Below are 21830 nucleotides of genomic sequence, written 5' to 3'. Positions count from 1 at the left end.
CACATATGGAGAGAATGTTCACCAGACCTCACACAACACATTCTATACTGGGGTAGATATATTGACGATGTGATCTTGTTTTGGTCAGGTAGCCTTGACTCACTTGAGTGCTTTTTACATCTCAATAATAATTCGTTTAATGTCACGTTGTCCGGTGAACACAGGATGTCCCAAGTCAACTTTCTAGATCTTACCCTGTACATAAAGGGGAATCAAATCTGCTCCAAGCTAAACAGGAAGCCCACAGCTTGTAATTCTATACTTCACGCTGGCAGTGTGCATCCTACTTTGCAAATTAATGCTATACCATATGGAGAACTAACCAGAATCAGGAGAAACTGCAGTGAGGACACTGTTTTTCTGGATGAATCAAAACAAATGAATACACGTTTCATATGTAGGAGCTACTCCCTCAATATTCTGCACCAAGCTAACAAGAGAGTTAATCGTGTTAACAGATCGGATCTTTTGGTCCCTTCCAACAAGAAAAAATCCTCCAGACCCTTGTCTTTTATTATTCCTTTTAACATACTGAGTTCACATAGATACAAAATCTTTAAAAAACACTGGTCCTTCTTACTAGCAGATGGCCATCTTAAGAAAAATCTCCCCTCTAAACCAAATATCTCGTACAGCAGAGGTCCGGCCCATACGCAACTACCTCTGCCACAGTTTTCTTCCTCCAGACACAAGAGAGACTTGGCTACCTAAACCACCGCAAGGTTCCTTTAAATGTGGACACTGCAATATGTGCTGTTACATCGAAGACCATATAGTGAATTTCCAATACAACACTCCGGTCACTTATAGGATCAATAAGTTCATCAATTGTAACACCAAATTTGTTGTTTATTGTCTGATTTGCATCTGTAATCATATTTACGTTGGAAGCACCATCTGACCACTTAAAGAAGGATTACAGGAACATATTCGGGCCATCCGCAATAAAAATGTCAATTACCCATTTGCGGTACATTACAACACCAACCATGGACAGCGGGAGGTGTTAGGCATACGTGCACATGGGATCCATGCGGTGAATCCACTACCCAGAGGGGGTAACAGAACTCTACTGCTAAGACGTCTGGAAAGTAGCTGGATCATTAGACTTAGAGCGGTCGAAGAAGGCATTAATATTGATAAAGACTTATATACATTTTTATAAAATTTTAGCTCACTGAAAATTTCTTTATATGTGGCACGTCATCGCCAAATCATAACTGTGCTCTGCTCTTCTGATACAGGAATATGATACATCTACTTTTTGTCTCAATTTTGCTATTTGCATCAAGAACCTGTTATGTATTGTACTATTTCTTACATATCATAGGACAATGTTTAGAATCCCTTTGTCTCCAGCAAAGGGCCTTTGTGTTGCCAGTTCTCCCCTGTGGGTTATGAGCCATGTTTCATCTACTTTTATTTACGTATGTTAACTTATACTTGTGCCTTTTTTCTATCGTATGCATCACACAGTTGGACCATTGAGATTTGATGTAGTATTTAGTATCATTGAGAACCTTTTATACATTGTATTATACCTTACATGTCATACCATCATGTTTAGAATCCATCTGTTTTAAGCAAAGGGTCTTGTGATGTCAGTTTTCCCATGTGGGCTATTAGCTCTGCTTTATCTACCTTTATTCATGCATGTGGGCTTACAACTTGTTCTTTCTTTGAGAGTTACTGCACTTTTCAGTCTTTTGGTTTCCCTCTTCAAAATGGCCCCAAGCATTTAATACACTTCACCTACCTGTTAGTCCGTTTTTTATTTTGACGACTCTTTACGCGTGCATATTTCTACCAGCCTCTTCCCTAGTGAGTGTTTCCCACTCGGCCGCCCGACGCCACACGGCACGGAGACATCATTTTGGCTTAGTTAAGAACCACCACTATGCTTTTTTTCTTCCCGCTCGCTCACCCATATCTTCAACGTACATGGGGAGAATGGCCTCTTTTCTACACATGAAGAATTTAATTTACTGTGCTCTGGTATGCAAGACCCCAGTGCTGCCTGATTTTTTATTGTATATCCATTTACTCTGTTGTCAGTTTGAAAGAACCATCCCGCTATCATTTACAATCCACTTTATTACCCCGTTATGGGGTGCACAATTTTTACTCCTGTAACACACGTTTAAGAATTGGCCTCTCACCCAGGTCCACAAATGTAATGGCTTGCATATTGTTTACTTTACGTTGTTGCCCTGTATTCTTAATGCCGGCTTTGGAAATCCAGCCCCTTTTTCGCTTTTTTCGTTTTCTGGGCGCGTTCTGCCTTAGTCTCACTATTTTTTCAGTTTTATATCCAGTTATCATGTACTTACCCGACCGTTTTGTATCATAATCACTTGAATTGTTATTACCAGCTTTCCGGTCTTTTTCATTCATTCTACAGCACGTTTACTTTTAGTCCGCGACATTGCTTTGGAGCGCAAATTTTTTGATGTCTCCTCATTTTTATTTCCCCGTGTAGGCTTATCATGGCCTGATTTTCTTCATTACATCACCAGTTTATACTTTTCTACTACATTGGGATGACCATACGCCTCCAATGGAACGCATACCCACTACACCGACTCTTGTAAGGTAGATAATTCCATGCCTATCGGTGCATAGGTTCATATGTTTCTTGTTATGTTTATGCACATGGTTTTCTGCGTTTTTGGGTCACTTACACTTTTTTCATATCTGTGTCTATTCCTCACAGGTTTTGCTTAGCTGATTCACTTTTGGGCCACACGAGTGACTTTTCTTGATGCCTTTATTTTCTTCTTTTTTCCTTACTTTAACACCGTCGTACGTTGTTTCTAGCACTGATTACCACAGGAGCATGATGTGCATCTCCTATGCTATGCACTACTTTGATGTTCGTTTCTTGGCACTTGGGACAACTGGATCTAGCTCTGCATACCTTCTAGTCAGTGTATATATTGCTATAAAAGTAGATTGAGATACATGTCACCAACAAGCACATATTGTATATATTTTTTTACAGCCTTGACAAAGTCTAGAAGACGAAACACGTGTCGGCTGTTCATGTTGGATTTTGTGCTTTACATGTGGTCTTTGATCTGAATATTGACCACACTGGTGCATACTTCAATAAACGTCTGGCTGCTACCTATTTCTTGGACTCCTGTCTTCATTGACTGACCACTTGGATCTACAACTTGGATTTTGTTGGTGTGCTCTGGCTTGGTGCTTATATATCTGAAATCAGTAACTGTTGGACCTGGGAATAACTCTGCTGGAGTAAAGACTGCCATGCAACAAGGATTGCCACTTTCCCTGGACTGGCTGTTCCAAGGAACTGCTTCTCTGCTTTGATGAGCTTTGCCCTACTGAGGACAAAGACTGAACAAATCTCACTGAAACCCAGAGTGACTCCAAGGGCTTCCTGGCTTGCCCCCTGTTCTTCTGCAGTCTCAGGGGAATGCAACTCTCCTGGTACTGCTGGACTCTGCCACCAGTGAGTCCTACCCTTGCGGAGGTGCACCCTCCAGTCCTGGGTCTCATAAGTGAGTTATGCAGCTGCTTTCTGATGATAACTGATATATTGTCACCACTTCACCGCTCGGAATGACGTGTCACCCCTTTGCCCATGGTGCAGAGGCTGTTCTATGACAGTGGAGTCACAGCATGCATGGCCCCGATGACAGCGCTCTGTTTGGCTCAACCGTGACGCATTGCATTCATCTCGATGGAGGTCAACGCTGACGGGGGATCCAACTGCATGGAAAATATTTCTGCATCACTTTCACATTTGCTCTGTGATGTCGGCTCCATACAAGGTACTTCTTCAATGGACCCTTTGTGGGTTCAGTAGCTGGCTTATCCTCCATCGCAGGCGGCTTAAACTTTGGATTTGCACCGGTACCTCGCGACTTCAAGTAACATTTTGACAGCTAGGACTTCAAAGCACTATTTCTAGTTTAATCTTTAAAAATTCATATCTCGACTTCTCCTGATTGGATTTTTGTGTTTTTTGTCTTGTGTTAACCAGATGAATATTCTCTAAACCTGGGTGGAGTCTTTTTGTGATGTTTTCATTGTGTAACTGTGTGCGTGTGTTTCACAAATACTTTACACATTGTCTCATAAGTTAAGTTTGCCTGCTCTATGCCAGGCTACTGGAGGGTGAGCACAGGTTAACTTAGGCTGTCTTTCTGAATTACCCTGACTAGGATTTTGGTCCCAACATGTATGGTGTACATACCTCTGCCAACTAGAGACCCAATTCCTAATAGATCCCCATTACCATGATTCTTGAATCCTCTTTCTCCTAGGGTGCAATTCTGTTCTCCACAAACTTGGTGGTTGTAGCACTCTTCTTTAAAAACAGAGGACTATAAACTGACATATCTAGTTATGCTTTATCTTGCTGCAACATTAGAAATAGTTGATAATATCTCAACTGACAGGTTAGCCTCAGCCGGGACCACGGGCACCGCTTTACAGTGGTATTCCACAGAGGCATTTTCCATTGCTGATTTTATTTAAGATATTCTTATGGTGTCTCAATAAGTCCTTCAGAGCTAAACATTTGTTTTACACTATTGCATACAACTAATTGTGGGTTTAGACCAGCACTAACATTTCTCTTTCATCCATCAGCTACTCTCTCTCAGTGTTAGATGGGAGCCAGACTGTTAAAACCGAACTCAATCAAGACATCGGTCTTGGCGGTCAGACAGTCTTCTTATTGTTGAGCATCCTTGCTCTAGTTTTCCACAGTGAGCAACCTAGTACATAAAAAAACTTTCAGTCATAATGATCAAGTCCTCTTGCTGAATTATCAAAATGATTCAGTGTAAGCTTCAAGTTTCTAACGACACCAGGTGTTTCATAAGACCTTCCAGTTTCTGCCCTTGCCGCCGCACTTGAACCTGTATTCCATCCTGACTGGAATCCAGTAATGCTATCTGTTTGGGTCTACCATCATATGCAATAAAGAAACACCACATAATTTTACCATTTGACTTGTCTGCAGATTAAGAAAGTTTGACTACGTGTCAGTAGCCCAGTGACCCTTACTAAGACTCTCAATCTCACAATGTAATCTGTGCAAAGTCTTCTGTTTGGCTCATTGGGTATTCTACCATGATGAGCCCACCCTTCCTCCGCATACCTCTTTCTCTCCCTCTGTATTTTTACTTGAGACAAAAAACCTCTGCTACATGTTTCACATGTTAGCAAGACATGCAGCAGTGTTTGTTATTTCTGTGGACCTGAATCGCAATGCCCCGAACACAGTCCCCCTTTACCAGCCTCAGAGGGGAATAACCTGGCCTTCAGGAAAGCTCCGAAACCCTCCTTTTGATCTTAACATTTTGCTCTGCTCTGCTCTGTCTAGCCTAGAATTTTTCTGTAATTCTTGCCTTTTCACTGTCTTTCCCAACTGGTAGCGTGTTAGCACTGTGCCACCTCCCTGATAAGTGGGTACTCCTACAAGTACCGTCAAATCAAATCAAGAACTGACTGTTATTATTAGCCTGCCTGTGAAGCAACAAAACACACTGTCTACACTGGTTAGTGGAGCAGGAAATGGCAAATAATGGCATAAGTGTCAATGTGCAATGATAGTCACCCACCCCTTGTTGCTCACGGATTGTGTAGTGTAATGGTGACGGCATGTAATTCAGAATAAATCGATCTATGTGACCCCCACAAAAACAGCGGTTCTTAACCTGTTGTCCAGGGACCCCTGTGGGTCTTTGAAGCCTACTCAAGAGTCTATGACTGATTACAAAATTAAATAACATTAACAGATTAATAAAGTGTACATAAATAAAAAAGCCAAATTCGAAAATTGAAAATTTTAAGTTGTTCTGTCAATGAGAAGGAATCTGAAATTGGGGGCTAAAAAGGTTAGTGTCCACAGATTGATTTGTGGGAGCAGTGTAAGTGCATCAAGCAAAATATATTATAGATGACGAGTGGCCTCAACAAAATTTGGAAAGCTCCAATCTTTCCATTAAAATGGAAAATATATATATTTATGAATTAAATTAAATATTTATTGTTTGTATATTTTTTTGAGTATTGCTTATTGCTGTATTTTTGTGTAATGTTTGGTAGTTAAAATAATTGAAAATGCTTAGGACGGGGTCCCTCGTCTTCTGGTAATAACTCACTCGGGGTCCCCTGACTCCAATAATGAGTCAGTGGGGTGCCTGGATTCCAGTAATGAATAAGTGGGAGTTTATAGAAGTCAGAAGGTTAAGAACCATTGCCCTAAAAAACACTTGGATATCATCTTCCAACAAAATTAGCATGTGGCAGAACGCAGGGCTCCAACCATGGTATGTACCATGCAAAGAAGATATATCACATTTATTGAAACTTAACCCCATAGGTGCGTGTAACGGCCATTGGAATAGGCACGCATACCCTCAGGACCAGTGGTTGACGCCAGGGAGGGGTTTAAAAAATCCTTCAGTGCATCGCACCTGAGGATTTCTTTTATTCCAAATACCCTCAGGAGACACGGAAGACCTGCTGTGTCTCCCCCACACCCACCCCTCTGTGACAGAAGCGCACTGCTCCGCGATGCGTGCTGACATCACAATTTGATTTCCCCACTGGAGCAGGAAGCAGCAGGTAAGACTGCTTTCTGCTCCGGTATGGAAAATTGGCTGAAAGGACCTCCCCACCGTTCGGGAAAGCCTTGTTTAAAAGGGGAGGCTCTCCCCTTTCAAACAAGGCCTTCCTGAACCCCCACTAGACCCCAGGGAATACAAATGGGGGGTTGGCCCCTTCTGGAAATGTGCCGTCGTCCCCAGGGGCATATGTTTTTTAAGAAAATGTTAGTTTACCCATGGGGGGGCATAATCGCTCCCCCCTAGGGGTAAAAAATGTTTAAAAAACAAAAAATTAAATTGACAGGAGGTTTCCAATGAGCAGGGCGGACCCACTGTCCCCTATTTTTAATAGGGGCCCCGATTGCCCCCACCAGGGAAACCATACAGCTATTAATAAAAAAATATATATAGATCTATATATATAGATATATATCTCTATATCTAGATCTACATATGTATAGATATGTATATCTAGATATATATCTATATATATATATAGATAAATATACATATATATATACATATATATATATATGTATATATATATATATCTATATATATATCTAGATATCTATATATCTATATATAGATATATATAGGGAGATCACTTTTGTCAATAGGGAGATTACTTTTATCAATGCGTGCGTGGTTTGCCTGGGGGCTGAGTACGGCCCCCAGGGAAACCACACCCACATATAAAAGTGATCTCTTTACATATACATATTTATATATATATATATATATATATATATATATATATATATATATATATATATATATATATATATAGATATATTCACCACCAGTTGTCTCGCAGCTTGCGTCTTCAAAGCAATGCACATACTCCTACCGACGCATTTCGACTGTAGCTTTTAGGCAGCAATAAAAAAGTCAAGCTAGCTCTTGTGATTATGTTTCTGCTAGAAAAGGATCTTACTTTTGTCTAGTGGCATTTTTTATGCCATAAAGTAGCGCAAAAGGTTCATATGCCTACTGCAAAGATCAAATCTGTATTTCATGTGAATAGCTGAGTGGATTAGTAAAGTCACCCATTACCTGCGCTATAATACAAATTAAATGTATGTGCGAGGGGGACTATGGAGAGATGAAGGGCACTTTTGCTGAGTGGTAGTGAGGGATTCCAAGGAGGAGATCATGGGAGTGGGAGTACCAATAATGATGCACCAATAATGATTGTCGGACTGAGCGCCAGAGGTGTTAAAGACTGTGACGACTGGTATGTGACAAGGTGAAGTGATAGTGTGTCTTTTTTGTTTTTTTGAGTGTCTTGAGAGAACGTGCTGATTAAGGGAAGAAGTGAAGGTAAGGTGACCTTTACTGTTGCACACATCACACACCCACCAGCAATTTAGTGACTGTCTACGTAGGCTGGTGTTTTAGAGGGACAGTTTAACCATTAGCAGAGATGGCGTCTTGTTGGATAACTTCTGCTCAAGCCCTATCGAGGACAGCTCTGATGTAGGATCAGAGACTGAGACAGCAGATACTGAGACAGCACCTCAGAGATAGGGCAATGGAGCAGACTCTGTGAGTGATTTTTCAGTCGGAGGAGTCCCATCCGACAACTCCTGTTCCAGTGAATCTGAGGGAGGTGATGAGGACAGTCCTGCTGTCCCTTCGCAAGCATAGTCTGTGCAGCGGGACAATAGCAGATTAGCCCTACCCAGAGAGCAGGTGCATGCGGCGGCAAGCACATATAGAATGCTCTCTTGGGAGCTCTCCAATTTAGTTCAGCCCCAAATTCCACCACCCAAATCGTATTGTGGAGACATCAAAGTTATCCATCACAAAACAACCTGGTTTTGAAAGGCAGGCATCTACATTTCTGGTCCTTGGCTCGTCAGCCATATAGGGAAACCTACCAAACCCAAACATTTCTGGTAACTAGACACCCAGTGGAGTCCACCGACGTTTGACTTGTGTGGATTCCCCAAAGTTTTCTTACCCCGAATACCCTGCATATGTGAAATGTTGAATAAGAACTCTATTTTTTCTTGCATTTCTGACACACAAACTACAGGAATATGCTGGGATCCACACAATTCCTACCACCCAGTGTTTACCCACCTGTCCTGATAAAAACACTACCCCACTTGAGTGCCTGTACTTAGTGCCTGTAACAGGAATGGATCACCCCATGGTCAACAGTTGCCCTCATGTAAGGACCAAGAATGACCATTGTGTGATCCATTCCTGACACGGGCACTAGGCCTACCCACACAAGTGAGGTACCAATTATATCGGGAGACTTAGGGGAATACTTGGTGAAAAAACGTTTGTGGCTTCCCTCAGATTCCAGAACTTTCCATCACCGAAATGTGCAGCAAACATGTTTTTAGCCACATTTTGAGGTTTGCAAAGGATTCTGAGTGACAGAACTTGGTGAGAGCCTCACAAGTCACCCTTTTCTAAATTCCCCTAGGCCTCTACTTTCTAAAAAATGTACAGGTTTAGTAGGTTTCCCCAGGTGCCGACTGAGCTAGAGGGCAAAATCCACAGCTAGGTACTTTGCAAAAAACAGGTCAGTTTTCTTTGGGAAAATGTGATGTGACCACATTGTGTTTTGGGGCATTTCCTGCCGCTGGCATTAGGCCTACCTACACAAGTGAGGTACAATTTTTATTGGGTGACTTAAAGAAATGCTGGGTGGGACGACGTTTGTGGCTCCCCTCAGATTCCAGAAGGTTGCAACACCGAAATGTGAGGAAAATGTTTTTATAGCCCAGTTTTGAAGTTTGCAAAGGATTCTGGGTGACAGAACCCAGTGAGAGCCCCACAAGTTACCCCATTATGGATTCCCCCAGGTGTCTACTTTCCATAAATGTATAGGTTTGGTTGGTGTCCCTAGGTGCCGGCTGAGCTAGAGACCAAAATCTACAGCTAGGCACTTTGCAAACAACGCCTCCGTTTCCATTAGAAAAATGTGATCTGTCCACGTTGTGTTTTGGGGCATTTCCTCTTGCGGGCACTAGGCCTACCTACATAAGTGATGTACCATTTTTAGTGAGTGACTTGGGGGAATGCTGGGTGGAAGGACGTTTGTGGCTCCCCTCAGATTCCAGAACTTTGTAGCACCAAAATATGAGGAAAGAGTGTTTTTTAGCCCAATTTTTAGGTTTGAAAAGGAGTAGTGACATACCTCAGTGAGAGGACCACAAGTCACCCCATACTGGATTCCCCTAGGTGTCTACGTTCCATAAATGTATAGGTTTGGTTGGTTTTCCTAGGTGCCAGCTGAGCCACAAGCTCAAAACCTACAGCTAGACACTGTAAAAAACACTTAGGCCCTCATTACAACAAGCTGGCAGTAAAAACAATGAAATTATGACCACAGCGGAAACCGACAACACAGACAGCCACTTTAACACACCAACTGCCACGGCAGTAGTAACAAGCACCGCTGCGGTAACCGCCAACAGCCAGGCCGAAGACAATGTACGGGCCACTGTATTACAAGAGGCCTTTCCGTCACCTTTTCCGGGGTGGTACCAACGACATCAAAAGCACAGCGGAAACAGTACACAGAAGGTAAAGGACTCACTTCTGGAGCCTCAGGGAAGAACCACACCGCCATGGAGCCCGAACTGCAGGTGTTCCCCGTGCTGGTCTACCTCCTCCTACAGCAGGAATACCAACGCCGGCCACGGCGACCACGGTGAGCACTGCCACCGGGCACACAAGGGAGGGGGAAGGAAAAAGAGAGTGACACAGACATGCAACATGCAACACCCCCACCCCACCCCCAACAGCATACACACAAACAGATGCAATAACATTACACCCCAAACCCTTCAGGAATAATGCAAGGACAAAAGGAACTGATTGAAGTGAGTGTAATAAGATAAAATACTAGAAATACGTCCTCAAAAATCAAATCAGTATTTACATATATACAAATGGAGGGACACTGCCCAGTCCATAATGTCCGTGAGCCACAGGGCCACATCACATGGGCCAAGGCCCCATCTTACTCCTGCATCAACACGGAAAGAACACTCTGGCTTCTCCACTGGTTCTGGAGGGGGCTTTGTGCCCAGTGTGCTTCCTCCTGGCAAGGATGGGGTGAGTGGATGCCTTCTTCCGCTGGTTCTGGGAGGGGGGCTTTGTACCCAGTGTGCTTCATCATGGTAAGGAGGGGGTGAGTGGATGGCTTATTCCACTGGTTCTGGAGGGGGGCATGTGCCCAGTGAGCTTCTTCCTGTGGAGGATGGGGTGAGTGGATGGCTTATTCCACTGGTTCTGGAGTGGGCCTTGTGCCCAGTGTGCTTCATCCTGGCAATGAGGGGATAAGTGGATGCCTTCTTCCACTGGTTTGGGATGGGGCTTTGTGCCCTGTGATGCAGGTGGAGGTGGCAGTGCTGGTGGAGGTGCTGGTGTCGGTGCTGCCAGTGGTGGGGGGAGGCTCCAGCCCTTCCCCTGCAGCCTCAGACGGCTGCCCACTGGGGCTGCTGCTGCTGGCAGTTGAGCTGGTGGCGGTGCTGCCAGTGGTGGGGGGAGGCTGTAACCCTTCCCCTGAAGCCTCAGACGGCTGCCCAATGGGGCTGTTGCTGCTGGCCGAGGTGCTGGTGAAGGCAGTGGAGGGGGGAGGCTCCAGCCCTTCCCCTGCAGCCTCGGACAGCTGCCCACTGGGGCTGCTGCTGCTGGCAGTGGTGCTGGTGGTGGTGCAGGCAGTGGTTGGGGGAGGCTCCAGCCCTTCCCCTGCAGCCTCAGACGGCTGAAGCTCCATGGTTGGTGTTGGGGGCTCAGATTCAGTCCCAGCACCAGGTCTCCTGTCCTTCCAGCCTGCAGGGGCAGGCCCTTGCCCTTGCCAGCTGGTGGTGCCTCCTTGCCCTTGACCTTGCCAGCTGGTGGTGCCTCCCTGCCCTTCCCCTTGTAAGCTAGTGGTGCCTCCTTGCCCTTGGCAGCTGGTGGCACATCCTTGCCCTTCCCCTTGGCAGCTGGTGGTACATCCATGCCCTTCCCCTTGGCAGCTGGTGGTACATCCTTGCCCTTCCCCTTGGCAGCTGGTGCAGGCACACTGCCAGTGCTGATGGGTGTTTCCTTGGAGCCTCTCACACCTGCAGTAGCTGCCGAAACTACGTTGGCCGTGGACTGGGTGGCTGAGGTGCTAGTCTGGGTTCTGCCCACCCTGCCCTGACGTGAAGGGTGGGGGTAGGGTAGGGAAGAGGTCAACGGCAGAAAGGAAAAGCTTCTTAGGGACACTGGGGTGGGAGGAGGGTGAAGGTTTGGGAGTGGTGGAAGAGGGAGTGGTTGTTGGATTTGTCTGTCTGCTGTGTTTGGGTGCAGGTGCATGGGCTTGATGCTGTTGTGAGGTGGATGTGTCAACATCAGGACAGTGCGCGCTCTACAGGCGACGTAATGCAAAAAGCCAATCCTTATGTAATGTAATAATTCATGCATTATGTGTCAAAACAGTATGTTAACCTTTTGCATTGCAGAGATTCATCTTGAATCATCATTAATGCTGTTTGTACTGTATTGGTTATTTTCAAGGCTTTGCTGCAGGATTACAGGGTGTGGTCCCTATTCTGAGCCTTTCTAGAATCCTTTCCTGCAGTCTGGCTGGGTGTGGCACGTGGGTGGGCCTGTGTCTATTTAAGGGACCCAGCCCATCTCCACATGCTCACTATTCAGAGGTCTCAGTGCAGAGCAGCAGCATTTTCCTGAGCTCCTGTTCCGGAGGCATACCTAGGATTTCCAGGCCCTGTCCTCATTTCCTTGGTGATCTTCAAGCAGGGTGGTAAGGCAGAGGTCGGGTTAGGCCCCCGACTCCGTTTTCAGAAATACTCGAGTTTTGGGCCTTTTGGTGATATCGCATGTGCAATGTTTTTTCTTGGCAATTAACCCTTGCAGCTCAGATCGGCAGAGTGCGCGATCGTATCTTGGCATTTAAACCTTGATGGTTGAATGGGCAGCAGTGTGCGCGATTCAGTCTTGACATTTAACTCTTGCAGTACAGATCGGCAGAGTGCGCGATCATTACATGGCATTTGAACCTTGATATACGGATTGGCAACAGTGTGCGCGATTCATTCTTCGCATTTAACTATAGCAGTACAGATCGGCAGAGTGTGCGATCATTTCATGGCATTTGAACCTTGATGTACGAATCAGCAACAGTGTGCACGATTCATTCTTGGCATTTAACTATAGCAGTACAGATAGGCAGAGTGTGTAATCATTTCATGGCATTTGAACCTTGATGTACGAATCGGCAACAGTGTGCGCAATTCATTCTTGGCATTTAACTATAGCAGTACAGATCGGCAGAGTGTGTAATCATTTCATGGCATTTGAACCTTGATGTAAGAATCGGCAACAGTGTGCGCGATTCATTCTTGGCATTTAACTATAGCAGTACAGATAGGCAGAGTACGCGATCATTTCATGGCATTTGAACCTTGATGTATGAATCGACAGCAGTGTGCGCGATTCAGTCTTGACATTTAACTCTTGCAGTACAGATCGGCAGAGTGCGCGATCATTACATGGCATTTAAATCTTGCAGTACAGATCGAACAGTGTTATTCCATGTTCAGAGTATTCTTGAAACCCAGATTCAATAGAGTGTTATCCAATGTTCATAGTATTCTTGAAACCCAGATTCAACAGAGTGTTATTCAATGTTCATAGTATTCTTGAAACCCAGATTCAACAGAGTGTTATTCCATGTTCAGAGTATTATTGAAACCCAGATTCAATAGAGTGTTATCCAATGTTCATAGTATTCTTGAAACCCAGATTCAACAGAGTGTTATTCAATGTTCATAGTATTCTTGAAACCCAGATTCAACAGAGTGCTATTCAATGTTCACAGTATTCTTGAATCCCAGATTCAACAGAGTGTTATTCAATGTTCATAGTATTCTTGAAACCCAGATCCAACAGAGTGTTATTCAGTGTTCAGAGCATAAGATGTTATTCTAAAAATGCTCATGTGAAAGTTTGCATAATCCTTCTTTATTTTCCAGGTATCCAGAGTTAATAAGGTCTTGATATAAGAAAGCTCTTGATCATTCATGTTATCAGCATATAAATATTAGGAACAAAGTTTATGAAAGTCAATGTGAATAATCTTGCTATTGTGTTCTTAACTTTTGCTTCCACAGGTCTCCTTCCCCGCTGTTCCCAACCTAAAACCCCATTCCCCGTTTGGCCATTCTTTAACTTTGTGCTATAACAGCTAGTAGAGTTTGGAGCTGCCAAGAGGTGGACATATTGGGAACAGGCGCAAGCCCCGAGAATCCGGTCTCCCTGACAGGATGGCTATTGAGTATCTGAGTGCTTGCGCTTGTGTACATTGGGAGGAGAGGTACGGACAAAGTGGGAGAGGGCACAGGGGACGTGTGCATGGATGTGGGGGTGGCGACTGCAAGTGAGGGGCATGTAGTGATAGGCGTGAATGTGATGGAGGCAGTGGGTGTGGATGTAGTGCATGGAGGTGTGAGTGGGGATGCTACTATGTGGGGGGTGAACAAGGAGGAGGAGGGGGACACAGTGGAGGCGGTGGATGTTGGTCTGTCTGCAACTGAATGGTGTTTGTGTGAGTGCCTGTGGGATGATGTGTGGTGCTTGTGTTTGCCTGAGTCACTCCTGTGTGTTGTCTTGGGTGCATGCTGATCTGAATGTGTGCTTGGGATAGGTTGGGGTTCAGGAGAATGGGACTGGGCAGAGCAGGTTGGATGGGGAAGGCTAGAGACAGGAACAATGGCTGCCATCAGGGAGGAGGCCAGAGCCTGGAATGATCTCTGTTGGGCAGCCATGCCAGAGTGAATGCCCTCCAGGAATGCATTTGTTTGTTGCAAATGCCCTGCCAGCCCCTGGATGTCATTCACAATGGTTGACTGCCCAACAGAGATTGATCTCAGAAGGTCAATAGCCTCCTCACTCAGGGCAGCAGGCATAACTGGGGCAGGGCCTGAGGTGCCTGGGGCGAAGGAGATGTCCACTCTCCTGGGTGAGCAGGCACGGGAAACTCACTGAGGGGCTTTTAGGAGGGCGGTGCTGGTACGGGGGTGGCAGCTGTACCTGTAGTTGGGGTGGCCACAGAGCTATCCGCCACCACTAGGGAGCTTCCATCGGAGGAGGTATCACTTTCAGAACTGTCCCCTCCTGTCTCCAACATGGTGCTCCCCTCACCCTCCGTCCCACTGGTGCCCTCACTGTCAGTAGATTTGGCCTCATGGGCCCTGTGGGATGTAGCTCCCTCCGTCGCTGGTGCCTCCATCGCTGGCTCCTCTGCCAGATTATGCTATTGCATATAAGGACAGGATGACAAAACAAAAAGGGAGGGAAGAGATAGAGGATACATTTGGTCAATGGCAGCAACAACACCGCCGTTGAAGTCCACAACACACAGGGAACAGCCCTACACACTAGGCAATGCACTACCAGTCACAATGCTAGTCACCATGCCATGGACAGTAATACCTAACTCAAAAATTGCAGCATACCTGAGACCAACAAAGCCCTGCCCAGTAGTGGATGCCCACTAGCTTGATTAGAGGGGGAGTTCATCAGCCCCTGCCCAACAAGAAACCTACCCTGCAATGTCCGGCCCAGCCTAGGGGCACTTACAGACCCACATCCCCCACTCAGAGACCACCCTGCCACGCACAAGTAGTATATTGAGAAACTGTACTCACCCCCTTATGGCTGCTGTGATGGCCTCAAGCGCCCATCCAGCTTGGGATTGGCCACAGCCAGTATGGGGAACATCAGAGGGGACAGAGTTCGATGGGCACCCCTTCCTTGTTGGGAGGCCATCCCCAGCTGGGCCTCCGCTGTCTTCCTTGCCCAGCGTCTGAGGTCCTCCCACTGTTTGCGACAGTGGGTGCTCCGCCTCCACTTGCAGTGTAGGTCCTCTCCTGTTGAAGGTCAGATAGCAAGTGGGTGAACAGATAGAAAATGACGGTCACATCTGTGGCGGTGCGTACCGTCACCGCCGGCGTACATCACCATTGGCCACTGTAACCCATAGAGCCCAATGGGATCCAATGAGGAGTTGCACAGCGGTTTTCGACCGCCTCCCGCAATGGCACACAACGTCAGCGGAATTACCTCATTTTCACATGTCCCTCCATACAGGACAGGGGGACGCCATTTTGGGGGGGAGGCCATGACACCTAACTGCGTCACAGTACACATAGGCAGCATTTGGGCCTATACAACAATATTGTGTTATAGTCACAACATGCAATGCAGTGTAGTGTTTGGAAATATGGAATACTGACCAGCTACTCACTGTTTGCCCACTAGATTGCAACCGCTGCGGATTAAGACATCCCCCGTGTACAGGGCCCTGGTGGACTTGGCAACAATGGAGGATCAGCACATTATCCTCACCTATAGACTGGACAGGGCCGCAATCACAGAGCTGTGTGCCAAATTGGAACATGACCTGATATCTGCTATCTGTCAGCCCACCGGGATCCCCACTTGTGCAAGTCCTGTCTGTGCTCCACTTCCTGGCAAGTGGCTCCTTCCAAGTGACAGTGGGCTTGGCAGCAGGAATGCATCAGCCAATGTTTTCAATAGTGCTGACCAGAGTATTGTCTGCCCTGATTAAACACATGCATGTTTTCCCCCAGGTGGAGGATTTGGCCATAGTGAAAGCTGATTTCTATGCTATGGGACATATCCCCAACATGATTGGGGTGATTGATGGTACACATATTGCATTTGTCCCCACCCCCGGAGAAATGAACACGTTGTCAGGGAGAGCAGATCCTCGGGGTCTGTGCACGTTCCCAACATGTCCACCACAAGACAGCTCCAAAACTCTGATAGAAATATCACAGAGCCTAGGAGAGTCCAAGTGGGGAAAAGGGGATTAGGTAGGGAACAGTTGGGAAGGAGACCTGTAGGAAGCAAAAGGTTAAACAACACAAAATCAGAATATAATCACATTGACTTTCACTAGACTATGGTTCTAAGCATTGTCTTACTGTAGCCATGGATAATCTAAGAAGTGACTTTAACTAGACCTCAAGAACTCTGGGTACCTGGAACAAATCAAGAATGATTAATGCAATGTTTCATATGAGCTTTTCATAAAATGTCACATAATGTCTAGAAATACAAGAGCCTTCTAGAATACTGTTTTAGAACAAACACTGCATTTTTAACATGAGGACAAAACAATCTGAAACATTCCCTGGAAAACAATTGGAATTGTACTAGGGACTTAGGATGCACAAAGACCGTCACATTTTGAATTTACCATCTTCACAGGAAATCCATAGGCTCAGAATAAATGTGTGTAATTCAACAAACATAACACATTAAAGTTTTTACTTGCCATGAAATGATGGTGCACTCTGTTGCCGATCTGAACACCAAGTTTTACATGCGGGAAATAAATCTCGCACACTGCCGATTCTAACAAGAATATGTAAATGCCATGAAATGATCACGCAAGCCTTTGCCAGTCTGAACACCAAGTTTTACATGCGGGAAATGAATCGCGCACACTGCCGATTCTAATATGAATATGTAAATGCCATGAAATGATCGTGCAAGCCTTTGCCGATCTGAACACCAAGTTTTACATGCGGGAAATGAATCACGCACACTGCCGATTCTAACAAGAATATGTAAATTCCATGAAATGATCGCGCACACTGTTAGCGATCTGAACACCGAGTTTTACATGCAGGAAAAGAATCGCGCAAACTGCCTATTCTAACAAGAATATATAAATGCCATGAAATGGTCGTGCACACTGTTGGCGATCTGAACACCAAGTTTAAATGCAGGAAAAGTATCGCGCACACTGCCGATTCTAACAAGAATATGTAAATGCCATGAAATGATCGTGCACACTGTTGCCGATCTGAACACCAAGATTTACATGCCATAAATGAATCGCACTCACTGCCGATTCTAGCAAGAATATGCAAATCCCATGAAATGATCGCGCAAGCCTTTGCCGATCTGAACACTAAGATGTACATCAGAGCAATGATTCGCGTACTCTGAAAGTTTCACGAGTAGGCCCAAAAACTCAAGAGGCATTTAGAATGGGGTCGGGGCCCAGCCCGACCTCCGTCTTACCACCCTGCTCAAGGATCACCAAGATAATGCGGGGCAGGCCTGGAACGGCAAGGTAGGCCTCCGGAACAGGAGCTCAGGAAATTGCTGCTGCTCTGCACCGGGACCTCTGAATAGTGAGGACGTGGAGCTCGGCTGGCTCCCTTATATAGAGTCTGGCCCAGCCCACAAGCCACACCCAGTCATGCTGCAGAGAAAGCTTCTAGAAGGTCCTAGAAAGGGACCGCACCCTAACACCCTAAGTCAGTCTGCAGCAATACCTTATAAATGAACAGTTATTGCATACATCGTTATTAGTGTTTTTCAAAGTTAAAGTCTGCAATGCAAAAGGTTAGCATACTGCATATGAACACAATGCATGAATTATGCTCTTGCATAAAGGCTGGGTTTTTGCATTTTTGTCGCCCGTAGAGCATGCACTGTCCTGATGTTGACACAGGTGTTTAGAATTCGAAAGAGCTTTCACTCCATGAATGTGCAGATAGTGTGCCTGGCGGACCAGTACATCTCTCATGTCAATGCAAAGAATCCTGGGTCTGTGCATGATGCCTTTATCCTGAGGAATAGCAGCATCCCATATGTGATGGCTCAACTCTAGAGGCACCGGATGTGGTTAATAAGGTTTGTTGGTGTATGGATATGGTGTGGGCCCTAAGGGTTAGTGTGTTGTCCCTCGATATTTGCAGGTGACTCCGGTTACCCCAACCTCTCATGGCTACTGACCCCTATGAGGAATCCCAGGACAAGGGCAGAGGAACGTTACAATGAGGCACTTGGGCGAACAAGAATAATAATAGAAAGGACATTCGGCCTCCTGGAGGCCAGGTTTTGTTAGCTCCATTTAACAGGTGGACCCCTGTACTACTCACCCAAGAAGGTGTGCCAGGTCATCGTGGCATGCTGTATGTTGCACAACCTTGCCTTATGTCACCAGGTGCCTTTTCTGCAGAAGGATGAGGCTGGAGATGGGCGTGTGGCAGCAGTGGACCCTGTGGACAGTGAAGAAGAGGAGGCAGAGGATGAGGATGAGGACAACAGAAGTGTTATTATAAGACAGTACTTCCAATGACACACAGGTAAGACACTGTAATTACACTTTACAGTGACAGTTTGGTAATTGACATTGTCACTGGCAGGCTGATTTTCCAACTTCTATGGCCACTAACTGTACCCTTTGGCATCTCTATTTTCAGATATTTGTGTCCCACTGTCCCACTATCGCTCCTGGTGTGTTGACTGCAGCCAACTACAGGTCATTCCTATGTATACAATTCTGTAAAGTTATATTGCAGTGTTTAAAGCTTTTTAAACTAATACATGGTTAAATGATTTGACAGTCTCCAAACTTGTATACTTGTATTTATTCAAATGGTGTTTATTTAAGTGCTAATGATTAGAGGGGGGTGTGCAATGGACTGGGGTGATGATGGAGGAAAGTCCAGGATAGAGTCCAGTCTATTTGTATCACAGGTGCACTGTCCAAGAGGGCGTAGGAAGTGGAGCAATGGCAGTTCAAGGTGGACAGGGTGACAGAGTGGGACACAAGGGTGACATTCAGGAGAGCCTTATTTCCTGGTGGGGTCTTGGCAATGTTCTCCGGCTTCTGCCTGGATCACAGGGACCGTTTGCGGAGTGGTTCTCCTTCTGCAGGGGGTGGGGTGCTGGTGGCCTGTTGTTCTTGTGGCGGGGCCTCCTGTCCACTAGTAGCATCGGAGGTGGAAGGCTGTTCATCGGTTTGGCTAGTGTCAGGGGCCCGGTGGTGTGCCACTGCCTCCCTCATGGTGTTGGCCATGTCTGCCAGCAAACCTGCAATGGTGACCAGGGTGGTGTTAATGGACTTCAAGTCCTCCCTGATCCCCACGTACTGTCCACCCTGCAGCCGCTGGGTCTCCTGCAACTTGTCCAGTATCTGGCCCATCGCCTCCTGGGAATGGTGGTATTCTCCCAGGATGATGGTGAGTGCCTCCTGGAAAGAGGGTTCCCTTGGCCTGTCCGCCCCCTGTCGCACAGCAGTCCTCCCAGCTTCCCTGTTGTCCTGTGTCTCTGTCCCCTGAACCGTGTGCCCACTGCCACTGATCCCAGGTCCCTGATTGTCCTGTGTTTGTGGGGTTGCCTGGGGTCCCTGTAGTGGTGGACACACTGCTGATTGACGTGTCCTGGGGACGAAGGTATGGGCCCGCTGGGTGGGTACTGTGGTGGTGTTTCCTGAGGGGGAGGCTCTGTGGTGGAATGGGACTGTGCCTGGGTAACTGACTGCCTGGAGATCCCTGATGGGCCAGGTTGGTCATCCAGGTCCAGGTGTCCAGAGCTGCTGTCATCACTGTGGGACTCTCCTGGGGGTGGACTGGAAGTTGCTGGCACCTCCTCTCCGGTGACATTGGGTGGGGGAGCTGTGGGGATGTAAATGCAGTGTTATTGTTTCTGTGTGTATCATGCATGGGTGTGTTGCCCTGTATGGTTGTTATTGCCCTGCCAGCTTTGCCTTGTGTGAGTAGTGATTTTGTGAGCTAGGTGATTCTCTCTAATGCTTTAGTGATGGGTGTCCATGAAGGTCTGTGAGGGTGTCTATGCATTGGTGTTGCATGCAGGGCTTGGTATTGGGATGAGTGGGTTGTGATGGTGGGGTGTGTGTGAGGTGGTGGAGTGATGGGAGTGAGGGTAAGGGTCGGGGCTTGTGATGGAATGCAGGTAGGGGGGTAATAGTAATAGAAATTTAACTTACCAGAGTCCAGTCCTCCTCCTACTCCTGCCAGGCCCTCAGGATGCATGATTGCCGAGAGTGCTCCTCCCATGTTGTTAGTTGTGGGGGAGGAGGTGGGGGTCCACCGCCAGTCCTCTGTACAGCTATTTGGTGTCTTGCTGCTGTGGAACGTACCTTCCCCATAGGTCATTCCACCTCTTTCTGATGTCATCCCATGTACTGGGGTGCTGTCCCACGGCGTTGACCCTGTTAACGATTCTCCACCATAGCTCCATCTTCCTTGAAATGGACGTCTGCTGCACCTGTGATCCGAATAGCGGTGTTTCTACCCAGATGATTTCCTCCACCATGACCATTAGCTCCTCCTCATGGAACCTGGGGTGTCGTTGTGGTGCCATGGGCGTATTGTGAGTGGTGAGGGTGAGTGGGGTGCTGTGTTGAGGTGTGTGATGTGGAGTGCGTGGATGGTGTATAGGTGATGGTGGTGTGTGTCTGTGGTCTTGTCTGTGGTTTCGCTGTCTCTATTGTTGCACTTGTTTGTAATGGTAAAGGGTTGTGGGTAATGTGTGTGTGTGTGTTTTATAGTGGTGTGTGGGTGTGGTGTGTGTATGGGTGTCAGGTGTGTGTAGTTTGAATTGTCCAATGTGGTGTTGTTTTGTATGTGTGTGTGTATTTTGAGCGCGGCGGTATGTACCACCAATGATTTAGCGTCACTGAATGTCCGCTGCGGTGATTCGTGGGTCATAATGCTGTGGGCGTAGTTCTGTTGGCAAAACGGTGTGGGTTTTGCTACTGCCAGTTTATCACTGACCTTTGGGCTGACGGACTTCTGTGTGTGGCTGTATAGTGACGGATTGCTCTGTGTGGGTCATAATATGGGTGGCGGTAATCCACTGTGACAGCGGTATGTTGGTGGCAGTCAGCATGGCGGTAAGTGGGTTTTACCGCCAACGTCACAATGAGGGCTGTAATGTATGCTAAAAATGATGGCTTGATGGAAGCGGGAAAAACCAGAAGGTTAAAAGAAAGGATGGGTGAATTGAATGAAAGGAGAGGATGCACAGGTTGGTGAAAGGATGGGTGGGTAAGTATTGGGTAAATGGATGGATGGGTAAAAGGATGATTGAAAGAAAGGCTGGGTAGTGGATACTGAGTGGATGAATATAGATTGAGAATTTTGGTGGAAGACTGGATGAGAGAAAATAAAGCTTAAATCATGGTGGCTATGGGTGAATATAGTAGGATGATTGAAAGGATGATTGCTGCAGGGCTTTCCCCAAGATGGCATTGTATGGGGGTGGTAGGTAGTAGTGGTAGTAGCAGGCTAGTGCACTAACAGGGAAGGCAGAAGATACCACTCAAACCTATGCAAACTCCAACAGCAGGATTAATCAAAGGGTAATCCATCCCTGTCACCTAGATTGAAAGAAAACAGAGAGATAGTGGGTCATTATGTTATAACTTTAGGA

The sequence above is a fragment of the Pleurodeles waltl genome, chromosome 5 (assembly GCF_031143425.1).
Source record: "Pleurodeles waltl isolate 20211129_DDA chromosome 5, aPleWal1.hap1.20221129, whole genome shotgun sequence".
Taxonomy (NCBI): Eukaryota; Metazoa; Chordata; class Amphibia; order Caudata; family Salamandridae; genus Pleurodeles; species Pleurodeles waltl.
The sequence above is the reverse complement of the archived record's forward strand: the minus strand, read 5'-3'. Positions refer to the sequence as shown.